General features: G+C 37.0%; 1 pseudogene; it reads left to right on the plus strand.

The window, feature by feature from the left end:
* Positions 1-23,359: 23,359 nt before the first annotated feature.
* Positions 23,360-24,639, plus strand: LOC114207553 (serine/threonine-protein phosphatase 2A catalytic subunit alpha isoform pseudogene; annotated as a pseudogene).
* The last annotated feature ends 351 nt before the right edge of the window (positions 24,640-24,990 follow it).

Below are 24,990 nucleotides of genomic sequence, written 5' to 3' on the forward strand. Positions count from 1 at the left end.
GTGGAATTAAAGAAAGAAAACAAATGAGCAAACAAGGAAAATGAGAAACAAAAAATCAGACTCATATACAGAGAACAAATTGGTGGTTGCCAGTTGGGAGGTTGGGGAAATGAATGAAATAGATAAAAGGGATTAAAAGCAAAGTTATATTGATGAGCACTGAAAAATGTATAGAATTGTTGGATCATTATATTGTACACCTGAAACTTCTATAACACTATGTTAATTATACCTCAATAAAAAAACTGGATTTAATTAACAAATATGCTTTGTGATAAGGCAGATTTTATTTAAAGTCAATATATTTAAATCACAGGTAAGGAAGACTTGATTTTATAGAACCACAAAATATTGGCATTTGAAGGGAAGTTAGGGGTCAGTGAAAATAATCCTGTATTTGACTCATGAATCAGATTATTGACTACAACATCGACATTTTTCTTGGAAAAGTGTTTTCTTGCTGTTTGCTGTAGCATTAATGCAGTTTCTTTGACTCACAATAGATTTCATTTTAGAAGGTACACACTAATACCCTTTAAGCAATGTATCATTTTTTTCACTCTTTTCAGATTAATTTTACACTTACATAAGGAAACTAAATAATGCCTTTTTTTTTTTAATTTGCTAAAGCTAATTGAAGTAGATGCTTGTGGGGTCATTGGAAGGCAAATCATTTACTATTCAGCAGACTAATCATTGATATTGTTATTTTTGGCTAGACCATATTTAAAAAAGGAATTAAGGTGTTTTATTTTAACAAAAACAACCTTTTCTGGAATATTTTCCTTTCCTAAAACATATATATTTATTTTAACAAAAAATGAATATGAACTCTCAAATTGTTCACTTAGTGATGTGAGTGTATATTTGACAATTTTAAATAAAAATCAAGTCCCTTTCCATCCATAAAACTAAAAATATTTTAGTAAAGAACTTGGTTTTCATCTTCAACTTTCTATTTGTTTGAAAGACTTGATTAGACACTTGAAAGACTAATATTCTTTTTTTATATTTTCAAAATTCTCAAAAATGAAAATGTCTAATGGGAGAAAATAATCCCTCTTTATCTGTATAAGAAGCTTTCTAGGATTATAACCCAGATCCATCCCCATGAGCATCTGAATTCAGGTATGTATGGGCTTTCTATTCATTTGCCAGTGTGACTTTGCAGCAAGCCTCAACAGCAAGACTATATTGTTGAAGGATTGATCATTGATGAATATTTTCTGAGTGCCTGCTTTATACCCAGTGCTGTGCTGGAGGCTGGGGATGTAAAGATAATTCCAACTCAGATCCAATCCTTAGCATTGAGTTCAATGGGGGCGGGCAGAGATGCTAAAAAACTATAATGCAATGTGCTATAACAGGATTGTACACAACATAGAGAACAAATTGACTACCTCTGCCTTAGGAAGTCAGGGAAGCCTTCACAAAGGAACTGACTTATGAATTGAACTGATAGATAAATAGGAGTTCACCAAGCAGAGATAATGGGCAGGGCATTCCAAGCAGAAGGAATAAGGTGTACAAAAGCATGGAGGTATGAATAAGCATGGCATATTAGGAAACTTTTTAAAAGGTTAGTATGACTGGAGGGTACACATGTGGTAATTAAGTGGTAGGATATGATGTTGAAAGGTTGGATCAGCTATAGCTTGTGAAGAACCCTGTTTGCTAAAGATGTAAGGATGCTTTTCCTGTCAGCATTGAAATGTTATTAATGGTTTTAAACAAGGAAATGATAGGATGAGTTTTGTAGCTTTTAAAAAGGTCACACCAGCTGTGGTATGAAAGATTAAATAGGGTCAACGACACTTAAAGTAATGAAACTGGTGAGATTTCTATGGTAGTCCAGAATGAGGGTTTGACCTAGGACAGTGGCAGAAGGAGAAAAAGGGAAGGGAGCATATCCACAAGAGATTTCTGAGGTAGAATAGATTTGGACAAAGGAGAGAAGGGAGACAAGGATGACTCAGATTTCCAGGGTACAGGGTGAAGTTGTAGGGAGGGTAACAAGTTCAGTGTGAAAGTCCTGAAGGACAGCTATATAGAGAGAGCATGTTCTATACTTATTTAGTTCAGAAATATATGCCAAATAATGTTGTGGCAGGATGCTTGCTAGACGTTTATGTCAGATTTTGTCTTTTAGTCTTGGCAAGGTCCAGTTATTGACAATTCTCTGAGAGAGAGAGCCACATATTCTAGTGTGGAGGTACTTTGTAAACCTTTGAGACTTGTTGATTTGCTAAGAACACTTTTCTAAGCTGTTTTACTATCATTTCTATTTCACATGAGTCTCAGAATACACATAGATTGGTTCTCCAGTTCCTATTGAATGTCTATTTTCTAGGCCAAGCCCTGTACTAGATGCTGAGGATACCAGGATGAGTGAGATTTAGTTTCGGCCCTCCCAATTCTCAGGGCCTAGTGAGAAGTATGTAGAAGTCTTTCTGATATTCCCTCAAACATTAAAGTCAACTACCTGTTCTGGCATTTAACTCAGATTTGGGGAGAATGTGGGTAAGCTTTGAAAAGAACAAGCCATTGTCTTTCCTTTTTTTAAAATTTTATTATGTTATGTTAATCACCATACATTACATCATTAGTTTTTGATGTAGTGTTCCATGATTCATTGTTTGCATATAACAGCCAGTGCTCCATTCAGTACGTGCCCTCTTTAATACCCATCACCAGGCTAACCCATCCCCCCCGCCCATTGTCTTTCTAACTTAGTCATATTAAGGTGAAATTCTTGCAGAGACTTCAACTTCATCAGCCATTGCTTTACAATTTTACAGCAAGAAGTGGGCTATTGGTTTGTACTTACTTAGAAATGTTTCTGTCATATAGATTTGTGTCTTTATTTTGGGAGAACAGAATACTAATTATACTGGCTAAAACACCAAGGTCATTAAAGCACTTAAGTTTTCACCAAACTGATTATATTTTTTTCTCATGTGTGTACTTTATTTTTTCCTTCTGTGGGAGTAGTGTAAAGCCTCAAAGCAAAGAGGTTTTCAAGAATGTGCCTGTTGGGGGCTCACTCAGTTAAGTGTGCAACTCTTGATTTTGGCTCAAGTCATGATTTCAGGGTCACGAGATTGAACCCTGATATGGGCTCTGCAGTATGGAGTCTGCTTGATTATCTCCCTCTCCCTCTGGCCCTCCCCCTGCTCTCTGTCTCTCAAATAAATAAATTAATAAATAAAATCTTAAAAAAAGAATGTGTCTGCTGAAGCAGTGACTTAGGTTATTGTACTTGCTCTTATACAAAGTAGTGTCTCTTTTTTCTTTTCATTTAAAAAATAATGTTGATTTTCTCATATTTTTCTTTTTTCTTGGATTTTTTATTTCATCTCATTTGATACAAAGAAAGAAGCTTTTTGGCAAAACCTAATACCTTTTCACGATAAAAAAATTCATTATACTAGGTATAGGAGGGAACTTCCTCAGCATAATAAAAGCCATATATGAAAAAGCCCACAGATAACATAATACTCGATGATGAAAGACTAAAAGCTTTTCCCCTAAGATCAGGAGCAAGATAAGAATGCCCACTTTCATAATTTCTATTCAATATTGGAAGGGAAGTGCTAACCAGAGTATTTACACAAGAAAAAGAAATAAAAAACATCCAATTAGAAAGGAAAATGTGACACTATTCCTATTCATAGATGACATAATATATCTCAGAAACCTTCAAAATCCACAAAAACCTATTAGAGCTAATACACAAATTAGGCAAAGTTATAGGATATAAAATCAATGCGCAAAAATCACTAGTATATCTATACAGTAGCAATGAACAATTCAAAAATGAAATTTGGAAAATAATTCCATTTATAATAACATCAAAAATAATAAAATACTTAGGAATAAATCTAAAAATGAAAGAACAAAACATATCTTAATAACTATAAAACATTCTTATAAGAAATTTAAGAAGACATAAAAAAATAAAACATCCCATGTTTATGGATTGAGATTTAATATTGCTAAAATGACAATACTCCCACTTTGAACTACAGGTCCCTACAAAAATCCCAGCTGAATTATTTCTTTTTCCTTTCTTTCTCCAAATTTTTATTTAAATTCAAATTAGTTAACATACACAGTAATATTAGTTTCAGGTGTAGAATTTAGTGATTCATCACTTACATACAACACCCAGTGCTCATCACAAGTGCCCTCTTTAATACCCATCACCTATTTAACGTATCCCCCTGCCCACCTCCCCTCTGGGAATATTTAGAACAGTTTTTTCTCTATAGTTAAGACTCCGTTTCTTGGTTTGCCTCTTTTTCTCCCCTATGTTCATTTGTTTGTTTCTTAAATTCCACATGTGAGTGAAATCATATGGTATTTGTCTTTCTCTGACTTATTTCACTTAGCATAATACTTTCTACCTCCATCCACATCAATGCAAATGGCAAGATTTCATTCTTTTCTGTGGCTGAGTGATATTCCATTGTATGTATATACCACATCTTCTTTATCCATTCATCAGTCAATGGACATCTGGGCTCTTTCCATAATCTGGCTATTGTTGATAATGCTGCTATAAACATCCGGGTGCATTTATCCTTTTGAATTAGTATTTTTACACCCTTTGGGTAAATACCTAGTATGCAATTGCTGGGTCATAGGATAGTTCTATTTTTAACTTTTTGAGGAAACTTCGTACCGTTTTCCAGAGTGGCTGCACCAATTTGTATTCCCACAAACAGTGTAAGAGTGTTCCCCTTTTTCCACATCCTCACTGACACCTGTTGTTTCCTGTGTTGTTCATTTTGCCATTCTGACAGGTGTGAGGTGATATCTCATTGTAGTTTTGATTTGTATTTCCCTGATAATGAGTGATGTTGAGCACTTTTTCATGTGTCTGTTAGTCATCTATAGGTCCTCTTTGGAAAAATGTCTATTCATGTCTTCTGCCCATTTTGTAACTGGAGTCTTCTTTGATTTTTGGTGTTGAGTTTGAAAAGTTCTTTATAGATTTTGGATACTAACCATTTATCAGCTATGTCATTTAAAAATATATGCAGCCATCAAAAGGAATGAAATCCAGCCATTTGCAATGACATGGATGGAACTGAAGGGTATTATGCTGAGCGAAATAAGTCAATTAGAGAAAGACATGTATCATATGAACTCACTGATAAGAGGAATTCTTAATCTCAGGAAAAAAACAGAGGGTTGCTGGAGTGGTGAGGGGTGGGAAGGATGGGGTGGCTGGGTGACAGACATTGGGGAGGGTATGGTGTTATGGTGAGCCCTGTGAATTGTGTAAGACTGTTGAATCACAGACCTGTACCTCTGAAACAAATAATAGATTATATGTTTAAAAAAAAAGAAAGAAGAAGATAGCAGGAGGGGAAGAATGAAGCAGGGGACATGGAGGGGGAGATGAACCATGAGAGACTATGGACTCTGAAAAACAAACTGAGGGTTCTAGAGGGGAGGGAGGTGGGGGATGGGTTAGCCTGGTGATGGGTATTGAGGAGGGCATGTTCTGCATGGAGCACTGGGTGTTATATGCAAACAATGAATCATGGAACACTACATCAAAAACTAATGATGTAATGTATGGTGATTAACATAATAATAAAAAAAGAAAAAATATCTTCTCCCATTCTGTAAGTTGCCTTTTAGTTTTGTTGATTTTTTCCTTCACTGTGAAGAAATTATTTATTTTTATGACGTCCCAATAGCTTATTTTTGCTATTTGCTATTTATTTCATTTCTGAGTTTTTTATTCTGTTCCATTGATCTATGTGTCTATTTTTGTGCCAGTACCATACTGCCTTGATCACTACAGCTTTGTAATATAGCTTGAAGTCCATAATTGTGATGCCTGCAGCTTTGCTTTCTTTTTTTCAAGGTTGCTTTGTCTATTTGGTGTCTTTTCTGGTTCCATATAAATTTTAGGATTGTTTGCTCTAGCTCTTTGAAAAATGTTGGTGGTATTTTGATAGGGATTGCATTACATGTATAGATTGCTTTGGGTAATATAGACATTTTAACAATATTTTTTCTTCCAATCCATGAACATGGAATGTTACAAGCCGATCATAAAATTTATATAGTTCAATGGATGAAGAATAGCCAAAACATTTTTTAAAAGGAACAAAGTTGGAGCATTCACACTTGCTAATTTAAAAACATACTGCAAAAGGTATAGTAATCAAGACTGTGGTATTGTCTTAAGCATAGAAATATATATCAGTGCAATACAATTCAGAGTCCAGAAAAAAAACAATACATTTATGTTCACTTGCTTTTCAACAAGTGTGCCAAGACAATTTAGTGGGGTGGGGAAAGAATAGTGTTTTCAACATATGGTACTGGGACAACTGAATATCCATCAGCAAAAGACCTAGGTTGGACACCTACCCACACCAAATAAAAATATTAATTCAAGATTGATCAGAGACCTAAAAGTAAATGCTAAACTTATAAAAATCTTAGAAGAAAACCTGAATAAATCTTTGTGACTTGTAGGAGAGCTGACAACACTGACTCCATTTTGGCCCTCCATCTTATTCATGCCTGTGCAATGACCTCCCTTGAGGCTATGTGTTTCAGGCCCCTTGGAGGTTAATGTGTGCCCTGAGTGGAATTTTGAAGGCTCGTTCTGATCTTCCCTAACATGGCACACAGAAGGTGCCACTTTAGGTAACTAGTAGAGATGACTGGCACACAAATGGCATCACTTTGACCTCACTGCAGTGCAGCTCGCTGTATAAAAGCTGTGTATGACAATCCAGACTGGGTAGACAATAGCTGCATGGCACCTGGATCCTTTGTCTGCTCATTCCTCCAATCAGTACATTACCCTGAATAAAATTGTGTAAATGGTATGGAGTGGCTTGCTTTGTTTTTCAGTCTTAAAGTGCCTTCTGGGTCAAGAGGATACTTTACCATCCCTCCTCCACCTTCTAACATGACTTTGGATTAGACATTAGTTTCCAAAATATGACATCAAAAGCACAAGTGATGAAAGCAAAAATAGAGAATTTTACTTCACCAAAATTAAAATATTTTGGGTTTCAAAAGATATTATTAAGAAAGTAAAAGGATAACCCAATTAATGGGAGAAAATATTTGCAGGCTGCATTTTTGCCAATGGACTTTTACATGGAATATATAGAGAACTCTTACAACTCAATAATGAAAAGACATATAACCCAATTAAAAGTAGGGAAAGAAAATGAATAAACTTTTTTTCCAAAGAAGATATACAAATTGCCAATAAGAACATTAGAAGATGCTCAACATCATTACTCATTATGTCTATGCAAATAAAGACCACAATGGTATACCATTTCACCCCCTAGGAAGACATAATAACAAGTGTTGGTGAGAATGTGGAAAAATTGAAATCCTCATACATTGTTGGTGGGAATGTAAAATCATAGAGGGAAAATGGAAAACAGTCTGGCAGTTACTCCAAAGATGAAACATAGATTTTCTATATAACCAAGAAATCCTGCCCTCAGGTATATACATAGAGAGATGAAAACAGAAACTTGTACAGGAGTGTTCATAGCAGCATTATTTATAGTAGCCAAAAAATGGAAACAACCCAAATGTCTATCAGTTGATGAATGGATAAATAAGATATGATATAGATACTCAATGGAGTATTATTAATCAATAAAAAGGAATGACATTTTGATATGTGGCACAACATGGATGAGCCTTGAAAACATTATAGTACGTAAAAGAAGTCAGTCACAACATTGTATGACCCATTTAGTTACATGAAATATTCAGAATAGGTAAATTGATAGAGACAGAAGAGATTAGTGGTTGCCTAGGCTCAGGGAGGTTGGGGGAAATGGAAAGTTACTGCTAATGGGTACAGGGTTTCTTGTTTCTTTTAGGGGTAATGATAGTATTCTAAAATTGATTGCACAACTCTGTCAATGTATTAAAACCACTAGGTGAGGCTGGAAAGATGGTGGAGTAGGAGGATCCTAAGCTTGCCTTGTCTCATGGATACAACTAGATAACACTCACCTCAGTGTAAATAACCCAGAAAATGAACTGAAGACTGGCAGAACAACTCCAAAACTAAAGGTAGAGAGGAGGCCACATCAAAGAAGGTAGGAAGGGCAGAAATTTAAATAGTAATGGTGAGAGTGGACATCCTTGTCTTTTTCGTGACTGTAGCAGAAAAGCTCTGTTTTTCTCCATTGAGGATGGTATTAGCTGTGGGACTTTCCTATATGGCTTTATGATGTTTATGTATGTTACATTTACCCCTACTTTGTTGAGGGTTTTTATCAAGAAAGGATGCTGCATGCTTTTTCTGCATCTATTGAGGGGATCACATAGTTCTTATCCTTTCTTTTATTGTGGTGTATCATGTTGATTGATTTGCGAATGTTGAACCACCCCTGCACTCAAGGAATAAATCTCACTTGATAGTGGTGCATAATTCTTTTAATGTACTGTTGAATATTCAATTTTCTAATACTTTTTAGTGAAACTGAAACCACCATCTATTTTTTTGAGAATAAACAAATCATTTAATACCTGAGAGAATCATCATCAGTGAAAGTAAAAAAAAAAACAACAAAATATGATACATTATATCAGTGAATATTTTTACAACATATATAACACAAAAAATTATTATCCAGAATATATAAATAACTTCTAAAAATCGATAATTAGTCAACCGGCTAAATATCTGATAAAAGATATTTACTAGAAACTCACAGAAAAGGAAGTCCCAGTGGATATAAACAAAGGAAGTCAAGTTCAATCTCATTAATCACCTGGAAATGCAAAAAATACACCACATTTTCATACACTGTTAAAGGAAAATCATTCTGAGACCTGTTAAAACAGGAAGGAAGGCTATTCAGGATGACTATTCTAACAGGGGTATGTCAATAGGGAGAGAGATCAGGCTGAACCCTGAATACTGACCACCATCTATTTTATTTTATTTTAATTTTATTATTCTATTCTATTCCATTATTCTATTCTATTCTATTCTATTCTATTCTATTCTATTCTATTCTACTCCACTGAGAGAGAAGGAGTGTGAGTGGGGACGGGAGCAGAGAGAGATGGAGAAAGAGAATCTTAAGCAGGCTCCACACCCAGCATGGAGCCTGATGCCAAGCTTGATTTCACAACCCTGAGATCATGACTAGAGCCAAAATCAAGAGTTTGTCCCTTAACCAACTGAGCCACTCAGGTATCCCTTGATTTGCTAATATTTTCTTTAGAATTTTTGCATTCATGTTCATAGGGATATTGACCTGTAATTCTCCTTTTTAGTGGGGTTTTCGTCTGATTTTGGAATCAGGGTAATTCTGGCTTCATAGAATGAGTTTGGTAATTTTCCTTCCATTTCTATTTTTTGCAACAGTTTGAGGAGGACAGATATTAACTCTTCTTTAAATGTCTGGTAGGGGACATTTGGGTGGCACAGTTGGTTAAGCATCTGACTCGATTTTTGGCTCAGGTCATGATCTCAGGGTCTTGAGATCAAGTCCTGTATTCAGCTCTGTGCTGAGCATGGAGTCTGCTTAAGATTCTCTCTCTACCTCTCCCTCTGCCCCTTCCCCTACCCCCCACTCTCATTCTATCTCTATCTCTTTCTCTCTCTCTCTCTAAAAAAAAAAAATGGTCTCATAGAATTCCTCTGGGAATCCATATGGACCTGGATTTCTGTTTGTTGGGAGATTTTTGATTACTGTTTCCATTTCTTTGCTGGTTATGGGTCTGTTCAAATTTTCCATTTCTTCCTATTTTAGTTTTGGTAGTTTGTAGGTTCCTAGGAATTTGTCCATTTCTTCCAGGTTGCCCAGTTTGTTGGCATATACTTTTTCATACTACTCTCTTATCATTGTTTGCATTTCTGTGGTGTTGGTTTGCAATCTGTCCTCTTTCATTCATGATTTTATTTATTTGGGTCCTTTCACTTTTATTTCTGTTAAGTCTGGCTAGGGGCTTATCAATTTTTTTAAACTCTTTTGATGAACCACCTCTTAGTTTTGTTAATCTGTTCTACTTTTTTTGTTTGTTTGTTTCTGTATCATTTGTTTCTGCTCTAATCATTATTATTTCTCTTCTGCTGGATTTAGGCTTTATTTGCTGTTCCTTTTCTACCTCCTTTAGGTGTAAGTTTAGGTTGTGTATTTGAGACTTTTCTTGCTTCTTGAAGTAGGCTTGTATTGCAATGTGCTTCCCTCTTAGGACTGCCTTTGCTGCATCTCAAAGGCTTTGGACTGTTATGTTTTAAAATTCATTTGTTTTCATGTATTTTTTTATTTCTTACTTAATTTCCTGGTTAACACATTCATTCTTTAATAGGATATTCTTTAACATCCATGTTTTGAAGTGTTTCCAATTTTTTTCTTGTGGTTGACCTCACATTTCATAGTGTTGTGGTCTGAAAATATGCATGGTATGATCTCAATTTTTTTGTACTTGTTGAAGCCTAATTTGTGAGCCAGTATGTGATATATTCTGGAGAATGTTCCATGTGCACTCAAAGAGAATGTGTATTCTGCTGCTTTAAGATGAAATGCTCTGAATATATCTGTGAAGTCCATCTGGTCCAGTTTGGCATTCAAAGCCCTTGTTTCCTTGTTGATCTTCTGCTTAGATGATCTGTCCATTGCTGTAAGTGGGGTGTTAAAGTCCCCTACTATTATAGTATTATTATTAATGAGTTTATTTACATCTATTATTAATTCTTGTATATATTTGGTTATTCCCAAGTTGGGGGCATAAATATTTATAATTGTTAGATCTTCTTGATGTAGCAACACCTTAATTATGATATAATGCCCTTCCTCATCTCTTGTTACAGTCTTTGGTTTAAAATCTAGCTTGTTTGATGTAAGTATTGCTACTCCAGCTTTCTTTTGACATCTATTAATATGATAGATGGTTCTCCATCCTCTCACTTTCAATCTTCAGGTGTCTTTAGGTCTAAAATGAGTCTCTTGTAGACAGCATATAGATAGATCTTATTTTTTTAATACAATCTGATTCCCTATGTCTTTTGATTGGAACATTTAGTCCATTTATATTCAGAGTGATTATTGAAAGATATGAATTTAGTGCCATTTTGTTACTTGTAGAGTTGGTGTTTTTGGTGATGTTCTCTGCTCTTTCTAGTCTTTGGTACTTTGGGTCTTTTTTTCTCTACTCAAGGATTCCCCCTTAAAAATTTTGCAATGCTGGTTTAGTGTTTATGAACTCTTGTAGGTTTTTTTGTTTGTTTTGTTTTGGTCTGGGAACCTCTTTATCTGTCCTTCAATTTGGAATGACAGCCCTACTGGATAAAGAATCCTTGGCTGCTTATTTTTCCCATTCAACATGTTGAATATCTCTTGCCACTTGCTTCTGGCCTGCCATGTTTCTGTGGACAGATCTGTTGCAAACCTGATTTGTCTTCCTTTGTAGTTTAAAGACTTTTTTTCCCCTTGCTGCTTTCAGAATTTTTTCCTTGTCTGTGTATTTTGTGAATTTGACTCTGATACGCCTTGGCAAATGCTGGTTTTTGTTGAATTTAATGTGAGTTCTCTGTGCTTCTTGGATTTTGTTATCTGTGTCCTTCCCCAAATTAGGGAAGTTTTCAGCTATAATTTGTCAAATAAACCTTCTGTCCCTTTTTCTCTGTCTTCATTTTCTGGGATTCCTATGATACGAATGTTATGTCTTAGTAAGTCTGAGTTCCTAAGTCTACCTTCATGATCCATTACTTTTCTTTCCCTCTCTGTTTCAACTTCATTATTTTCTATAATTTTATCTTCTATACTACCAATTCACTCCTTTGTTTCGTCCATCCTCATTTTTATGGCTTCAATTTGGGTTTGCATCTTGTTTCTAGCATTTTTAATTTCTGTCTGACTAGATGTTAGTTCTTTCATCTCTCCAGATTCTCTAATGTCTTCTATGCTTTATTCAAACCCAACTAGTATCTTTATAATCATTGTTTTAAATTCTAGTTCAGTGATCTTACTTATATCTGTATTGATTAAATCCCTGGTCATGAGTTATACTTCCTGTTTTTTCTTTTGGGGTGAATTTCTCTATATCATCATTTTGTCCAGAAAAGAAAAGAAGGAGAAAAAAAAAAACAAAAAGCAAAATGCTTTTAAAACAAAGACAAAAAAGAAAAAACAACCAAAAAAACCAAAAAACTAGGTCTTGGGTGTGTTTTCATCTGTTTGTTAAAAGAATCTAGATCCCAAAATACAATATATATGTGTGTGTATGTATATACATATATATACACATATATACCAATATATGTAATGAAAATAAACAAAAAATAAAATATATTATATATATGAATAAAAAAATAAGAGAAATAAAAATAAGGAACTGAAAAAAATAAAATAAATGAAAAAATAATGGTAAAAATAAAGAATAAAAGTAAAAAGGAAGTTATGTCCTGTGTCCCCTAGAGGTGAAGCTTTGCAGTACTGTGTTCAGTAGATTTGGTGTGAGCAAGTTGTTTATCTAGTCCTCTGGGAGAGGGAACTGCTGTGCTGATTCTTAGGCTGACTTGTTTCAGTAGAAATATGCTCCAAAGCACAGGTGGGCGGGCTTGGTGTAAGTGGCTCCAGCCTCCACTAGATGGTGTTCTTTTGCTCCCTGAAGTCTTTCAGTGCTGATGGGTGGGATGAATATGGTGGTGCCCTGCCCTCTACCACTGGAGCTTAAAATTTGTGTCCTCCACTCTCCAGTGAGCCCTCACAGAAGAGCAATCAATCAGCCCTGTTGTGTCTCTGGTTTCTGTCTGAACCCTACATGTGTCCAAGCTTTTTTTTTTTTCAGGCAGGTGATTAAGCTTCAAAACTCCTAATTTTAGACTCCCATGGTGCAGATCCACACTGTTCCTCCAGGGGAAGTTCTGGCCACACGCAATGGTTTGCAGTTTATGACAACACAGAACAGAAAATCAGCACCAAGCCCCACTCCCAGCTGGCTTTCCTGCTCCTATGCCTGGGAACAGTGCAGCACATTGGCATCACCTGATCTTCTTGCAACCCAGGGGATCCTAAGACCATGTTGTCACTCCTAGATTCTGCCCTGCTACACCACCATTTAAGCCAAGCAGGTCCCCCTCAGTAGCAGACTTCTAAAAGTTCAGATTTTGCACTCTGCTGCTTATTTTAATTTGCAGTAGCCTCCTTATGCAGACCCTCTCCCCACTGCCATAGCCTTAGCTATATCACACTGGATTCAAGTCTCCACACTTCCTATCTTCCAAAAAGTGGTCACTTTTCTACTTGTAGACTTGAAGTGTTTGTTTTCTCAGGTCTCTGATTGATTTCTCAGGTGTTCAGAATGATTTGATAACTACTAGCTGTACCCAAGGGATGAGACAAGCTTAGGGTCTCCCTACACTTCTGCCATCTTAACTCCTCACTCTTAAATCCTGGATTTTAAAAATCAGTGAGCTTGGCTCTTGGAGAGCCAAGAGGGCATTAAGAAGTTGAGTGCCTGCCCTTAATAAGACAGCATGTCAAACAGCCCGTGTAAATACAACATGGACACAGCAGTCTGAAAAAGGCCTGGGGCACCAGGGAGGGAGTTATTTACTCATCACAGAGCATGGCCTAGAAAGGCAGAGATCCCAGGAAGATCCCTCCAGGAACAAAGGAGGTGATAGGCATCATCTCCCTCCCCTGCTTCCCAGCATAAATATGAGGCCACATACAGGAACCAGCACAGGGCCAACACTTTCTACCTAACTTGCTTACACCATGCCCTGCACTCACTGGCATCAGTGGATCCACCCTTTGCCTCAGTCACCCTTGCCTCAGTCCTTATGCTACAGGTTCCCTCTCCTAAAAGACTAGCTCTAGTCCCACCAGCACTGCTTCTTCCCACCTGGGGCCTCAGTTTCAGCTGTGGCAGAAGCAGGTCTCATTGTGCAGGCAAAACAGCACACACCTTGTTAAAATGCACCACACCTATCTGGGGACCAAACACTGCCCACAAGAGGCAAAGACAGCCTCTGCAGATAACTGGACTAAAGGAAAAGTCAGCCAGGACACAACAGCAGGGCACATGCAACACACATAGAAGACACTCCCTGAAGTACCTGGTCCTGGAGAATAGGGGGCACTGCACTGCAAGGCACTACAGGACCTATTCCTCATAAAGCCATTACTTTCAAGAGCAAGAGACAGCTGGATTTCCTAACACAGAGAAACAGACCAAAAGTGTTAAACAAAAGGAGGAGACAGGAATCTGTCCCAAATGAAAGAACAGGACAAAAGCACAGCAAGAGACCTAAGCAAAATGGATATAAGTAATATACCTGATAAAGAATTTAAAGGAATGATCATAAGGATATTCACTGGACTTGAGAAAAGAGTGGAGGGCATCAGTGAAACGCTTAACAAAGAGAGAAAAAAGAAAAAATCAGAGGTGAAGAACACAATAAATGAAATTACAAATATACTTGGTGTAATAAATAGCAGGCTAGAGGAAACAGAGGAATGAATTAATGACCTAAAAGACAGAGTAATGGAAAGTAATCAAGCTGAATAAATGAGAGAAAGAAATTAAGCAAAATGAGAATAGACTTAGGGAACTCAGTGACTCCATCACGCATAATAACATTCACATTATAGGGATCCCAGAGAAGAAGAGAGAGAAAAGGGGACAGAAGATTTATTTGAAGAAATAATGGCTGAAAAACTGTCCTAAACTAAGGAAGGAAACAGATATTCAGATCCAAGAGGCACAGAGATGTCCCAGCAAAATCAACTCAAGGAGGTCTATACCAAGACACATAGTAATTAAAATGGCAAAAAATAGTGATAAGGAAAAAAATTTAAAGCAGCAAGAAAAAAAAGAAGATGGTCACATACAAGGGAAACTTCATAAGACAATCAGTGGATTTTTCATCAGAAACTTTGTAGGCTAAAATGGATTGGTATGATGTATTCAAAGTGCTGAAAAGAAAAAATCTGCTGCCAAGAATACCCTATAGAACAAGGCTATCACTCAGAATAGGAGAGATAGTTTCTCAGACAAACAAACGCTGAAGGAGGTCATGACCACTAAACCAGCCCTAAAAGAAATATTAAGGGGGACTTTTTGATTAGAAAGGAAGACCATAATTGAGAGTATGAAAAGTAGGAAACACAAAAGGAATAAAAATAAGTATATCTGTAAAAATCAGTCAAGGGATTCAAAAAATAAAAGGATGTAAAATATGATACCATATACCTAAAACATGGTGGGGAGAGGAGTAAAGGATGGGTTCAAACTTAAATGCCCTTCAACTTACTATAGACTGCTATATGCAGAAGATATTATGCACAAACCTAATGGTAACCACAAATAAAGAACCAGCAATAGATATGCAAAGAATAAAAAGAAGGGAATCCAAGAATATAACTAAAGAAAACCACCAAACCATGAAAGAATACAAGAAAAGATCATAGAAAATCTACAAAAACAATCACAAAACAAGTAACAAAATAGCAACAAATACATATCTGTCAATAACTACTGTGAAGTAAATGGACTAAATGCTCTAATCAAAAGACATAAGGTGACAGAGAGGAAAAAAAATAAGACCCACCCATGTATTACCTACAAGAGACTCATTTCAACTATATGCCCAACATGGCGCTCAAACTCATAACCCTGAGGTCAAGAGTCACATGCTCTACCAACTGAGTCAGCCAAGTGCCCCTAGAGACTCATTTCAGACCTAAAGCCATGTGCAGATTGAAAGTGAGGGGATGGAGAAATATTTATCATGCAAATGTATGTCAAAAGAAAGCCAAGGTAGCAAAACTTATATCTGACCAAATAGACATTAAAACAAAGACTGTAACAAGAGCAAGGAAGGACACTATATAATCATAAAGGTGACAACCCAACAAGAAGATATAACAATTGTAAATATTTATCCATACAATGAGGGAGCACCCAAATACATAAAACAGCTAATAACAAATGTAAAGGAACTAATTGATAGTAATACAAAAATAGAAGGAGGCTTTAACTTACATCAATGGACAAATCATCCAAACAGAAAATGAACAAGGAGACAGTGGCTTTGAATGACACACTGGAGCAGATGGACTTAACAGACAATTTCAGAACATTCCATCCTAAAACAGCAGAATGCACATTCTTTTCAACTGCACATGGACTATTCTCCAGGATAGATCACATATTCAGCCACAAAAACAGCCTCAATAAATTCAAAAAGATCAAAGTCATACCATTAGTCTTTTATGATCATAGCACTATGAAACTAGAAATCAAACACACGAAAAAATCTGGAAAGACCACAAATACATAGAGGTTAAATAACATGCTATTAAACAATGAATGGGTTAACAAAGAAATAAAAAGTACATGGAAGCAAGTGAAAATGAAAACAGAATTGTCCAAAATCTTTGGAATGCAGCAAAAGTGATTCTAAGAGGGATGTATATAGCAATAAAGGTCCACTCAAGAAGCAAGTAAAAGCTCAAATAACTTAACTTTACACTTAAAGGAGCTAAGAAAAAAACCCAAAACCAGAAGAAGAAAGGAAATCATAAAGATTAGAGCAGAAATCAATAATATGGAAACTTAAAAAAGCAATAGAACAGATTAATGAAACCAGGAACTGATTCTTTGAAAAGATCTACAAAATTGACAAAGCTCTAGCCAGACTCACCAGAGAGAGAGAAAGGGAGAGAGTGAGAGAGCGAGGACTCAAAGAAAATCACAAATGAGAGAGGAGAAATAACAACCAACGCTACAGAAATACAAACAATTGTAACAGGATATTATGAAAAATTATGTGCTAACAAATTGGACAACCTAGAAGAAATGGATAAATCTCTAGAAATGTATAACTTACCAAAACTGAAGCAGGAAGAAATAAAAAATATGAATAGACCTATTACCAGCAATGAAATTGAATCAGTAATAAAAAAATTCCCAACAAACCAGGACCAGACAGCTTCATAGGTGCATTCTACCAAACATTTAGTTCCATATAAATTTTAGGATTATTTGTTCCATTTATTTGAAAAAAGTTGATGGTATTTTGATAGGGATTGCATTAAATGTGTAGATTGCTCTAGATAGCATTGACATCTTCACAATATTTGTTCTTCCAATCCATGAGCATGGAACGTTTTTCCATTTCTTTGTGTCTTCCTCAATTTTGTTCATGAGTATTTTATAGTTTTCTGAGTACAGATTCTTTGCCTCCTTGGTTAGATTTATTCCCAGGTATCTTATGGTTTTGGGTGCAATTGTAAATGGAATCAACTCCTTAATTTCTCTTTCTTCTGTTTTGTTGTTGGTGTATAGGAATGCCACTGATTTCTGTGCATTGATTTTATATCCTGCCACTTTACTGAATTCCCATATGAGTTCTAGCAGTTTTGGGGTGGAGTCTTTTGGGTTTTCCACATAAAGTATCATATCATCTGCAAAGAGTGAGAGTTTGACTTCTTCTTTGCCAATTTCTATGCCTTTTATTTCTTCTACCAAATATTTAAAGAAGAGTTAATACCATTCTTCTCAAACTATTACAAAAAGTAGACATGGAAGGAAAACTTCTAAATTCATTCTGTGAAGCCAGAATTACTATGATACCAAAACCAAATAAAGACGTCACAAATCTCTGATGAACATAGATGTAAAAATCCTCAACAAAATACTAGCAAACCAAATCCAACAGTACATTAAAGAAAGGATAAAAAGAGAAAGGATAAAAACCATAGGATCATCTAAATAGATGCAGAAAAAAGCTTTTGACAAAATACAGCATCCATTCATGATTAAAAAAACCTCAACATGGTAGGTCCAGAAGGAACATACCTCAACATAATAAAAGCCTTATATGAAAAACATACAGTGAGCATCATACTCAATGGGGAAAAACTGATAGCTTTTCCTCTAAGGTCAGGAATGAGACAAGGATGTCCACTCTCACCACTTTTATTCAACACAGTAGTGGAAGTCCTAGCCACAGCAATGAGACAACAAAAAGAAATAAAAGGCATCCAAATTGATAAGGAAGAAGTAAAGCTTTCACTATTTGCAGATGACATGGTACTATATAAACAAAACCCTAAAGACACCACCAAAAAACTACTAGAATTGGTAAATGGGCTCAATAAAGTTGCAGGATACAAATTCAATGTACAGAATCTGTTGCATTTTATACACTAATAGCGAAGCAGCAGAAGGAAAAATTAAGAAAACCATCTCTTTTACAATTGCCCCCAAAAATAAAATAAGTAGGAATAAAATTAACCAAAGAGGTGAAAGACCTGTATTCTGAAAACTATAAAACATCAACGAAATTTAAGATGACATAAAGAGGTGTAAAGATATTCTATGCTTATAGATTGGAAGAACAAATATTATTAAAATATCTATACAACCCAAAACAATGTACACATTTAATGCAATCCCTATCAAAATACCAACAGCATTTTTTCACAGTACTGGAACAAACAATTTCAAAGTTTCTGTGGAAACACAAAAGACCCTGAATAGCAAAAGCAATCTTGAAAAAGAAAAACAAAACTGGAAGTATCACAATTCCAGATTTCAATTTATATTACAAAGCTGTAGTGATCAAAACAATATGGTGGCACAAAAACAGACACACAGATCACTGGAACAGAATAGAAAACCCAGAAATACATCCACAGTTATATCATCAATAAATCTTTCACAAAGGAGGAAAGAATACACAATGTGAAAGATGTCTCTTCAACAAATAGTGTTGGGAAAACCTGACAGCTCCATGCCAAAGAATGAAACTGGATCACTTTCTTACACCATACACAAAATTAAACTCCGAATGGATCGAAGACTTACATGTGAGACATGAAATCATAAAAATCCTAGAAGAGAGCACAGACAGTAATGTCTCTGACATCAGCTGTTACAACATTTTTCTAGATATGACTCCTGAGGCAAGGTAAATAAAAGTAGAAGTCAACTATTGGGACTACATCAAAATAAAAAGTTTCTGCACAGTAAAGGAAACAATCAACAAAACTGAAAGGCAACCTACTAAATGGAAGAAGATATTTGCAAATGACATATCTGATAAAGGGTTAGTATCCAAAATATATAAAGAACTAATACAACTCAACACCCAAAAAACAAATAATCCAATTAAAAATGGGCAAAGACATGAATAGACATTTCTCCAAAGAAGACATACAGATGGCCAACAGACACATGAATGGATGCTCAACATCACTCATCATCAGGGAAATGCAAATCAAAAGTATAGCAAGATATCTCCTTACACCTGTCAGAATGGCTAAAATCAAAAACACAAGAAACAACAGGTGTTGGTGAAGATGTGGAGAAAAAGGAACACTTATGCACTGGTGAAGGGAAAGCAAACTGGTGCAGTCATTGTGGAAAATAATATAGAGTTTCCCTAAAAAGTTAAAAATAGGGGCGCCTGGGTGGCTCAGTCAAGCATCAGACTTTTGATTTTGACTTAGGTCATGATCTCAGGGTTGTGGGATTGAGCCTTGCATCAGGCTCCACCCTGGCCGTGAAGCCTGCTTAAGATTCTCTCTCTCCCTCCCTCTTCCTCTGCTCCCCCCTGCCCCCACTTGTGGTCTCTCTCTCTCTCTGAAAAAAAAAAGTTAAAAGTAAGACTAACCTATGACCCAGTAATTGCACTACTGGGTATTTACTCAAAAAATATGAGAACGCTTATTCAAAGGGATACATGCACACCTATGTCTACTGCAGCATTATCTATAATAGCGAAATTATGGAAGCAGCCCAAGTGTCCATCCATAGATGAATGGAAAGATGAAGTGGCATATACATACAATGGAATATTATTCAGCCATAAGAAAGAATGAAATCTTGCCATTTGCAACAACATGGATGGAGCTAGAGAGTATAATGCTAAGTGAACTAAGTCAGTCAAAGACAAACACCCTATGATTTCACTCATATATGGAATTTAAGAAAGAAAATAAATGAATAAAGGAAAAAAAGAAAGAGTAAGGCAAACCCAGAAAAATACTGTTAACTATAGAGACCAAACTGTTGGTTACCAGATGGGAAGGGGATAGAGGGAATGGGTTAAATAGGTGATGGGGACTGAGGAGTGCACTTGTCATAATGAGCACTGCGTGATGTATGGAATTGTTGAATCACTATATTGTATATCTGATACTAATTTAACACTGTATGTCAACTATACTGAAATTAAAATAAAAAACCTAAAAAATAAAAAACAAAACCATTGAACTATACACTTTAAAATGGTGAAATGCTTAGTGTGTTATGTCTCAGTAAAGCTGTTATTTTTTTTAAGAGTTTATTTATTTATTTGACAGAGACAGAGAGAGCACAGATAGGCAGAGCGGCAGGCAGAGGGAGAGGGAGAAGCAGGATCCCCGCTGGGCAGGGAGCCTGACACGGGGCTCCATCCCAGGACCCTGAGATCATGCCCTGAGCCAAAGACAGACACTTAATTGACTGAGCCACCCAGGCGCCCCAAGCTGTTATTTTTAATAAAAAATAAACCATAATCAATTGAATGCATGGGGTGGGGAGAGAGATGAATGATACTGAAAATTGCTGGAGTGACTCGGGCAGCTGAGACTAGGTGATTACAGGACAAAGAACATCCTAGAGCTGGCAAAGTAAATTCTATAAAGTAAATTCCTGGGCAGGGACTAGAATATTATAACCTAATTATAGTCAAGCGTTAACCAGGAAATGTGCTTACAAGCACAGTCCTCTCAGTTGAAGCTTGTTTTCCACCATTTTCTTTTTCCTGTGGTACTTAGCCAAAGGCCTCTGCTATTCCAGAGCTCCTGTGGCCACTTCTGCCATCACTGCCACCACTGCCACCACTGCCACTGTACACCAACGATGGTGCTACCACCAGAAATTAATGTTAAGGGCCTTATTTTCTGCACCATGTGCCTTCCTTGAGCCAGTATATGCCTCCATTTTCGAGCTACATTTAACAAGAAAGCTCCCAAAGCAGAACTGCCTTATGTTTCTTATATCTGCTCTGTTTTTGGCAAAAGAGCTGTCACTGTTTTTCCTCCTGTCACACACTTTAAAAATCAGATCTTGAGTGTCCCAAGATCTGGGCCAAAGAACAAACTAAGTGGTAGACACTGCAACCAGAGCTCTATTCAGTTTTACCTTTCTTTCTCGTGCTATTGATCCGATCTTGTGGGCCTCTATTCTTTTTTTCCTTAGGGTGAATTCTTTTCCAGAAGACTGCTCAGTCTCTCATCTAAATAGATCCCTGAAGAGACTACCCCATCAGTCCTCTAGACATGTCTGAATCCTATGCTAAAAGCTATGTGCTTAAGCTAAAACCCTCTGCTCCATCCCATAAATTAGAGAATTAAGATTCTCTTTACAGAAATGTGTTTTTAGCCAATTTTCCTGGATTGCAAACATGTTTGTGGAAATTAATATTTTAGAGCTTTAAATTCTAGCTGATTAGGCCAAAGTTGAAAGCATATTGGCAGAATGACCAAATGTGCAAAGGAAGATAATTCTGACTTCTGGGGGAAGACAATATTCAATGACTTCTGCAAGGCAGGGAAGTGGTGGATCTGGCTTTCATAGGTGGTGATATGTAGCTGAATGTTTAGAACTCATGTGTCCTCTAATAAGCAAGTCAAAGTCCATCAGCATATTTATAGAGGATGAGTCTATACTGCATTTCCACAATGAGTTTCTGACACACTTGACACATTGCATGGCATTAAAGAAAGCACTGAGAAATAATGTAGTATTGGGTTTAAAGTGGAGAGAAGGGAGACTTTATAGCTGGTGAGCAAACACACTTTTTAGTCTGGGCTCTGTCATTTACTAACTATATAAGTTTGAACACATCTGAACCTCAGTTTCCTCTCCTTTAACTGAGAATAGGAATACATCTTTCACAGGATGTTGGGAGAAATAAATGAGATGATGACTATGGAAAGTATTTCAGGATAGCAATAATTTTTATTGAGGTCTTAGTATCTGCCAGGAATAGTTTTAAGCATTTGACATACATTAACTCATTTGATCCCCACAACAACCCTAGGAAATTGGTACTGTTTTTATTCCTCCCACTTTACAGATGCGGAAACTGGGGCTCAAAAATGTTAAGTGATTTATTCAAGGAGACACAGTAAACCAGGATTTAGGAGGGCGCGTACTGCATGGAGTACTGCGTGTTATATGAAAACAATGAATCGTGGATCACTACATCAAAAACTAATGATGTATTGTATGGTGACTAACATAACATAATAAAATTTAAAATAGATAAATAAATAAATAAAACTCTAGAGGCAATGCTCCTAATTTTCATACTACACTGCCTAGGTAGCAATTCAAAGGGTGATGGAGTTAATGTCTCAGAAGGAGGATATGAAATCTGACTAGTAAATAGCAGAAAGAGGGTTCAAACCTTGGTCTTTCTCTACAGTCTGTGCTTTTTTCACTATGCAACCTCCTGACAGCACATAATAATAGTAGCTATCATTTGTTGACTGCCTATTTACCACGCACTTTTTATATAATACCACTAATCTTCATGAAATAAATAGCCCTACAATGTACATATAATCCTCATCTGACAGGTGAGGAAAATGAGCCTTGGAGAGTTATTCCATGCCCAAAGTCCCACAGCTCAGAGGTTTTTTTATTTGTTTGTTTTGTTCAAGCAGGGCTTGAACTCTTGACCCTGAGATCAAGACCTGAGCCCACAGCTCAGAGTTTTAATCCACATCTGCCTCACACCAGAAACTATGTCAATTGTACCTTGCTATTATTCTTGCAAAGTATAAAGGGCACAGGTGTTCATTGTCAGAATGCATGACAAGAAGCCTCAGCTACCTACTTTTGGGAACTCAATATTATTTTATATGAGGATAGTACCAATTAAGCTAACTTCCACAACATCCATCATCTGATTCAATGTGGCACATCTGCTTATTTCTGATATCCCCTCCCTTCTAGCTCTTTCTCACCGTTGCATCTTTCCCTCCTTGTCTTTTCTCTTTCCCTCCCTACTTTCCTTTTTTCTCTTCCTATTTCCTCCTCCAACCATCTCCCCATCTTTAGGGCCATCTGAGTTCAGTCAGGGAGACATAGGGCATCTTCTGTGGGGTAAGTTGTCTTCAGGGTTATACCTACCCTGGAACTGAACCTCTTATAGGGACAGTGGTCCTGGTCAGGGTGACTTCATATTGAATAAGGAGCCTGGCAATTGACCCAGCTTCATCATATTTTTGATAAACATGTTGACTAAGCCAGGCTCAAAAAAGAACCAGTCAGAGAGCCGAGCTCCGGGACTAGATCGAGCGGAGGAGGGCTGCAGCGGGTGGCCGGGTAGTGCAGGGAGAGTTCGTGGGTTCGCGCTAGCGCCGAGCAGCCGCCAGCAGCCACACAGGTACCCCGGGAACCGGCGGCGGCGTGCGCGTGTGGCCCGTGTGCGGGCGGCGGCGCGGGAGTAGGGCGGAGTGGCAGCCGGTTCGGGCGGGTGGCATCATGGACGAGAAGGTGTTCACCAAGGAGCTGGACCAGTGGATCGAGCAGCTGAACGAGTGCAAGCAGCTGTCCGAGTCCCAGGTCAAGAGCCTCTGCGAAAAGGCTAAAGAAATCCTGACAAAAGAATCCAATGTGCAAGAGGTTCGATGTCCAGTCACCGTCTGTGGAGATGTACATGGGCAATTTCATGATCTCATGGAACTGTTTAGAATTGGTGGCAAATCACCAGATACAAACTACTTGTTTATGGGAGATTATGTTGACAGAGGATATTATTCAGTTGAAACAGTTACTCTGCTTGTAGCTCTTAAGGTTCGTTACCGTGAACGTATCACCATTCTTCGAGGAAATCATGAGAGCAGACAGATCACACAAGTATATGGTTTCTATGACGAATGTTTAAGGAAATACGGAAATGCAAATGTTTGGAAATATTTTACAGATCTTTTTGACTATCTTCCTCTCACTGCCTTGGTGGATGGGCAGATATTCTGTCTACATGGTGGTCTCTCACCATCCATAGATACACTGGATCACATCAGAGCACTTGATCGCCTACAAGAAGTTCCTCATGAGGGTCCAATGTGTGACTTGCTGTGGTCAGATCCAGATGATCGTGGTGGTTGGGGTATATCTCCTCGAGGAGCTGGTTATACCTTTGGGCAAGACATTTCCGAAACATTTAATCATGCCAATGGCCTCACATTGGTGTCCAGAGCTCACCAGCTGGTGATGGAGGGATATAACTGGTGCCATGACCGGAATGTAGTAACGATTTTCAGTGCTCCAAACTATTGTTATCGTTGTGGTAATCAAGCTGCAATCATGGAACTTGATGATACTCTAAAATATTCTTTCTTGCAGTTTGACCCAGCACCTCGCAGAGGCAAGCCACATGTTACTCGTCATACCCCAGACTACTTTCTGTAATGAAATTTTAAACTTGTATAGTATTGCCATGAACCATATATTGACCTAATGGAAATGGGAAGAGCAACAGTAACTCCAAAGTGTCAGAGAATAGTTAACATTCAAAAAACTTGTTTTCACACGGACCAAAAGATGTGCCATATAAAAATACAAAGCCTCTTGTCATCAACAGCTGTGACCACTTTAGAATGAACCAGTTCATTGCATGCTGAAGCGACATTGTTGGTCAAGAAACCAGTTTCTGGCATAGCGCTATTTGTAGTTACTTTTGCTTTCTCTGAGAGACTGCAGATAATACGATGTAACATTAACACCTCGTGAGTACAGTTTAACTTCCATTTAGCTATATAGCTTTACTCAGCATGACTGTAGGTAAGGATAGCAGCAAACAATCATTGGAGCTTAATGAACATTTTTAAAAATAAGTACCAAGGCCTCTCCTCTACTTGTGAGTTTTGAAATCGTTTTGTTTATTTTCAGGGATACCGTTTAATTTAATTGTATGATTTGTCTGCACTCAGTTTATTTCCCTTCTCAAAT

Source organism: Eumetopias jubatus, unplaced genomic scaffold (genome assembly GCF_037043125.1).
Source record: "Eumetopias jubatus isolate StellerSeaLion01/CBP00866 unplaced genomic scaffold, mEumJub1_p1.0 scaffold_11, whole genome shotgun sequence".
In the NCBI taxonomy this organism is placed as follows: Eukaryota; Metazoa; Chordata; class Mammalia; order Carnivora; family Otariidae; genus Eumetopias; species Eumetopias jubatus.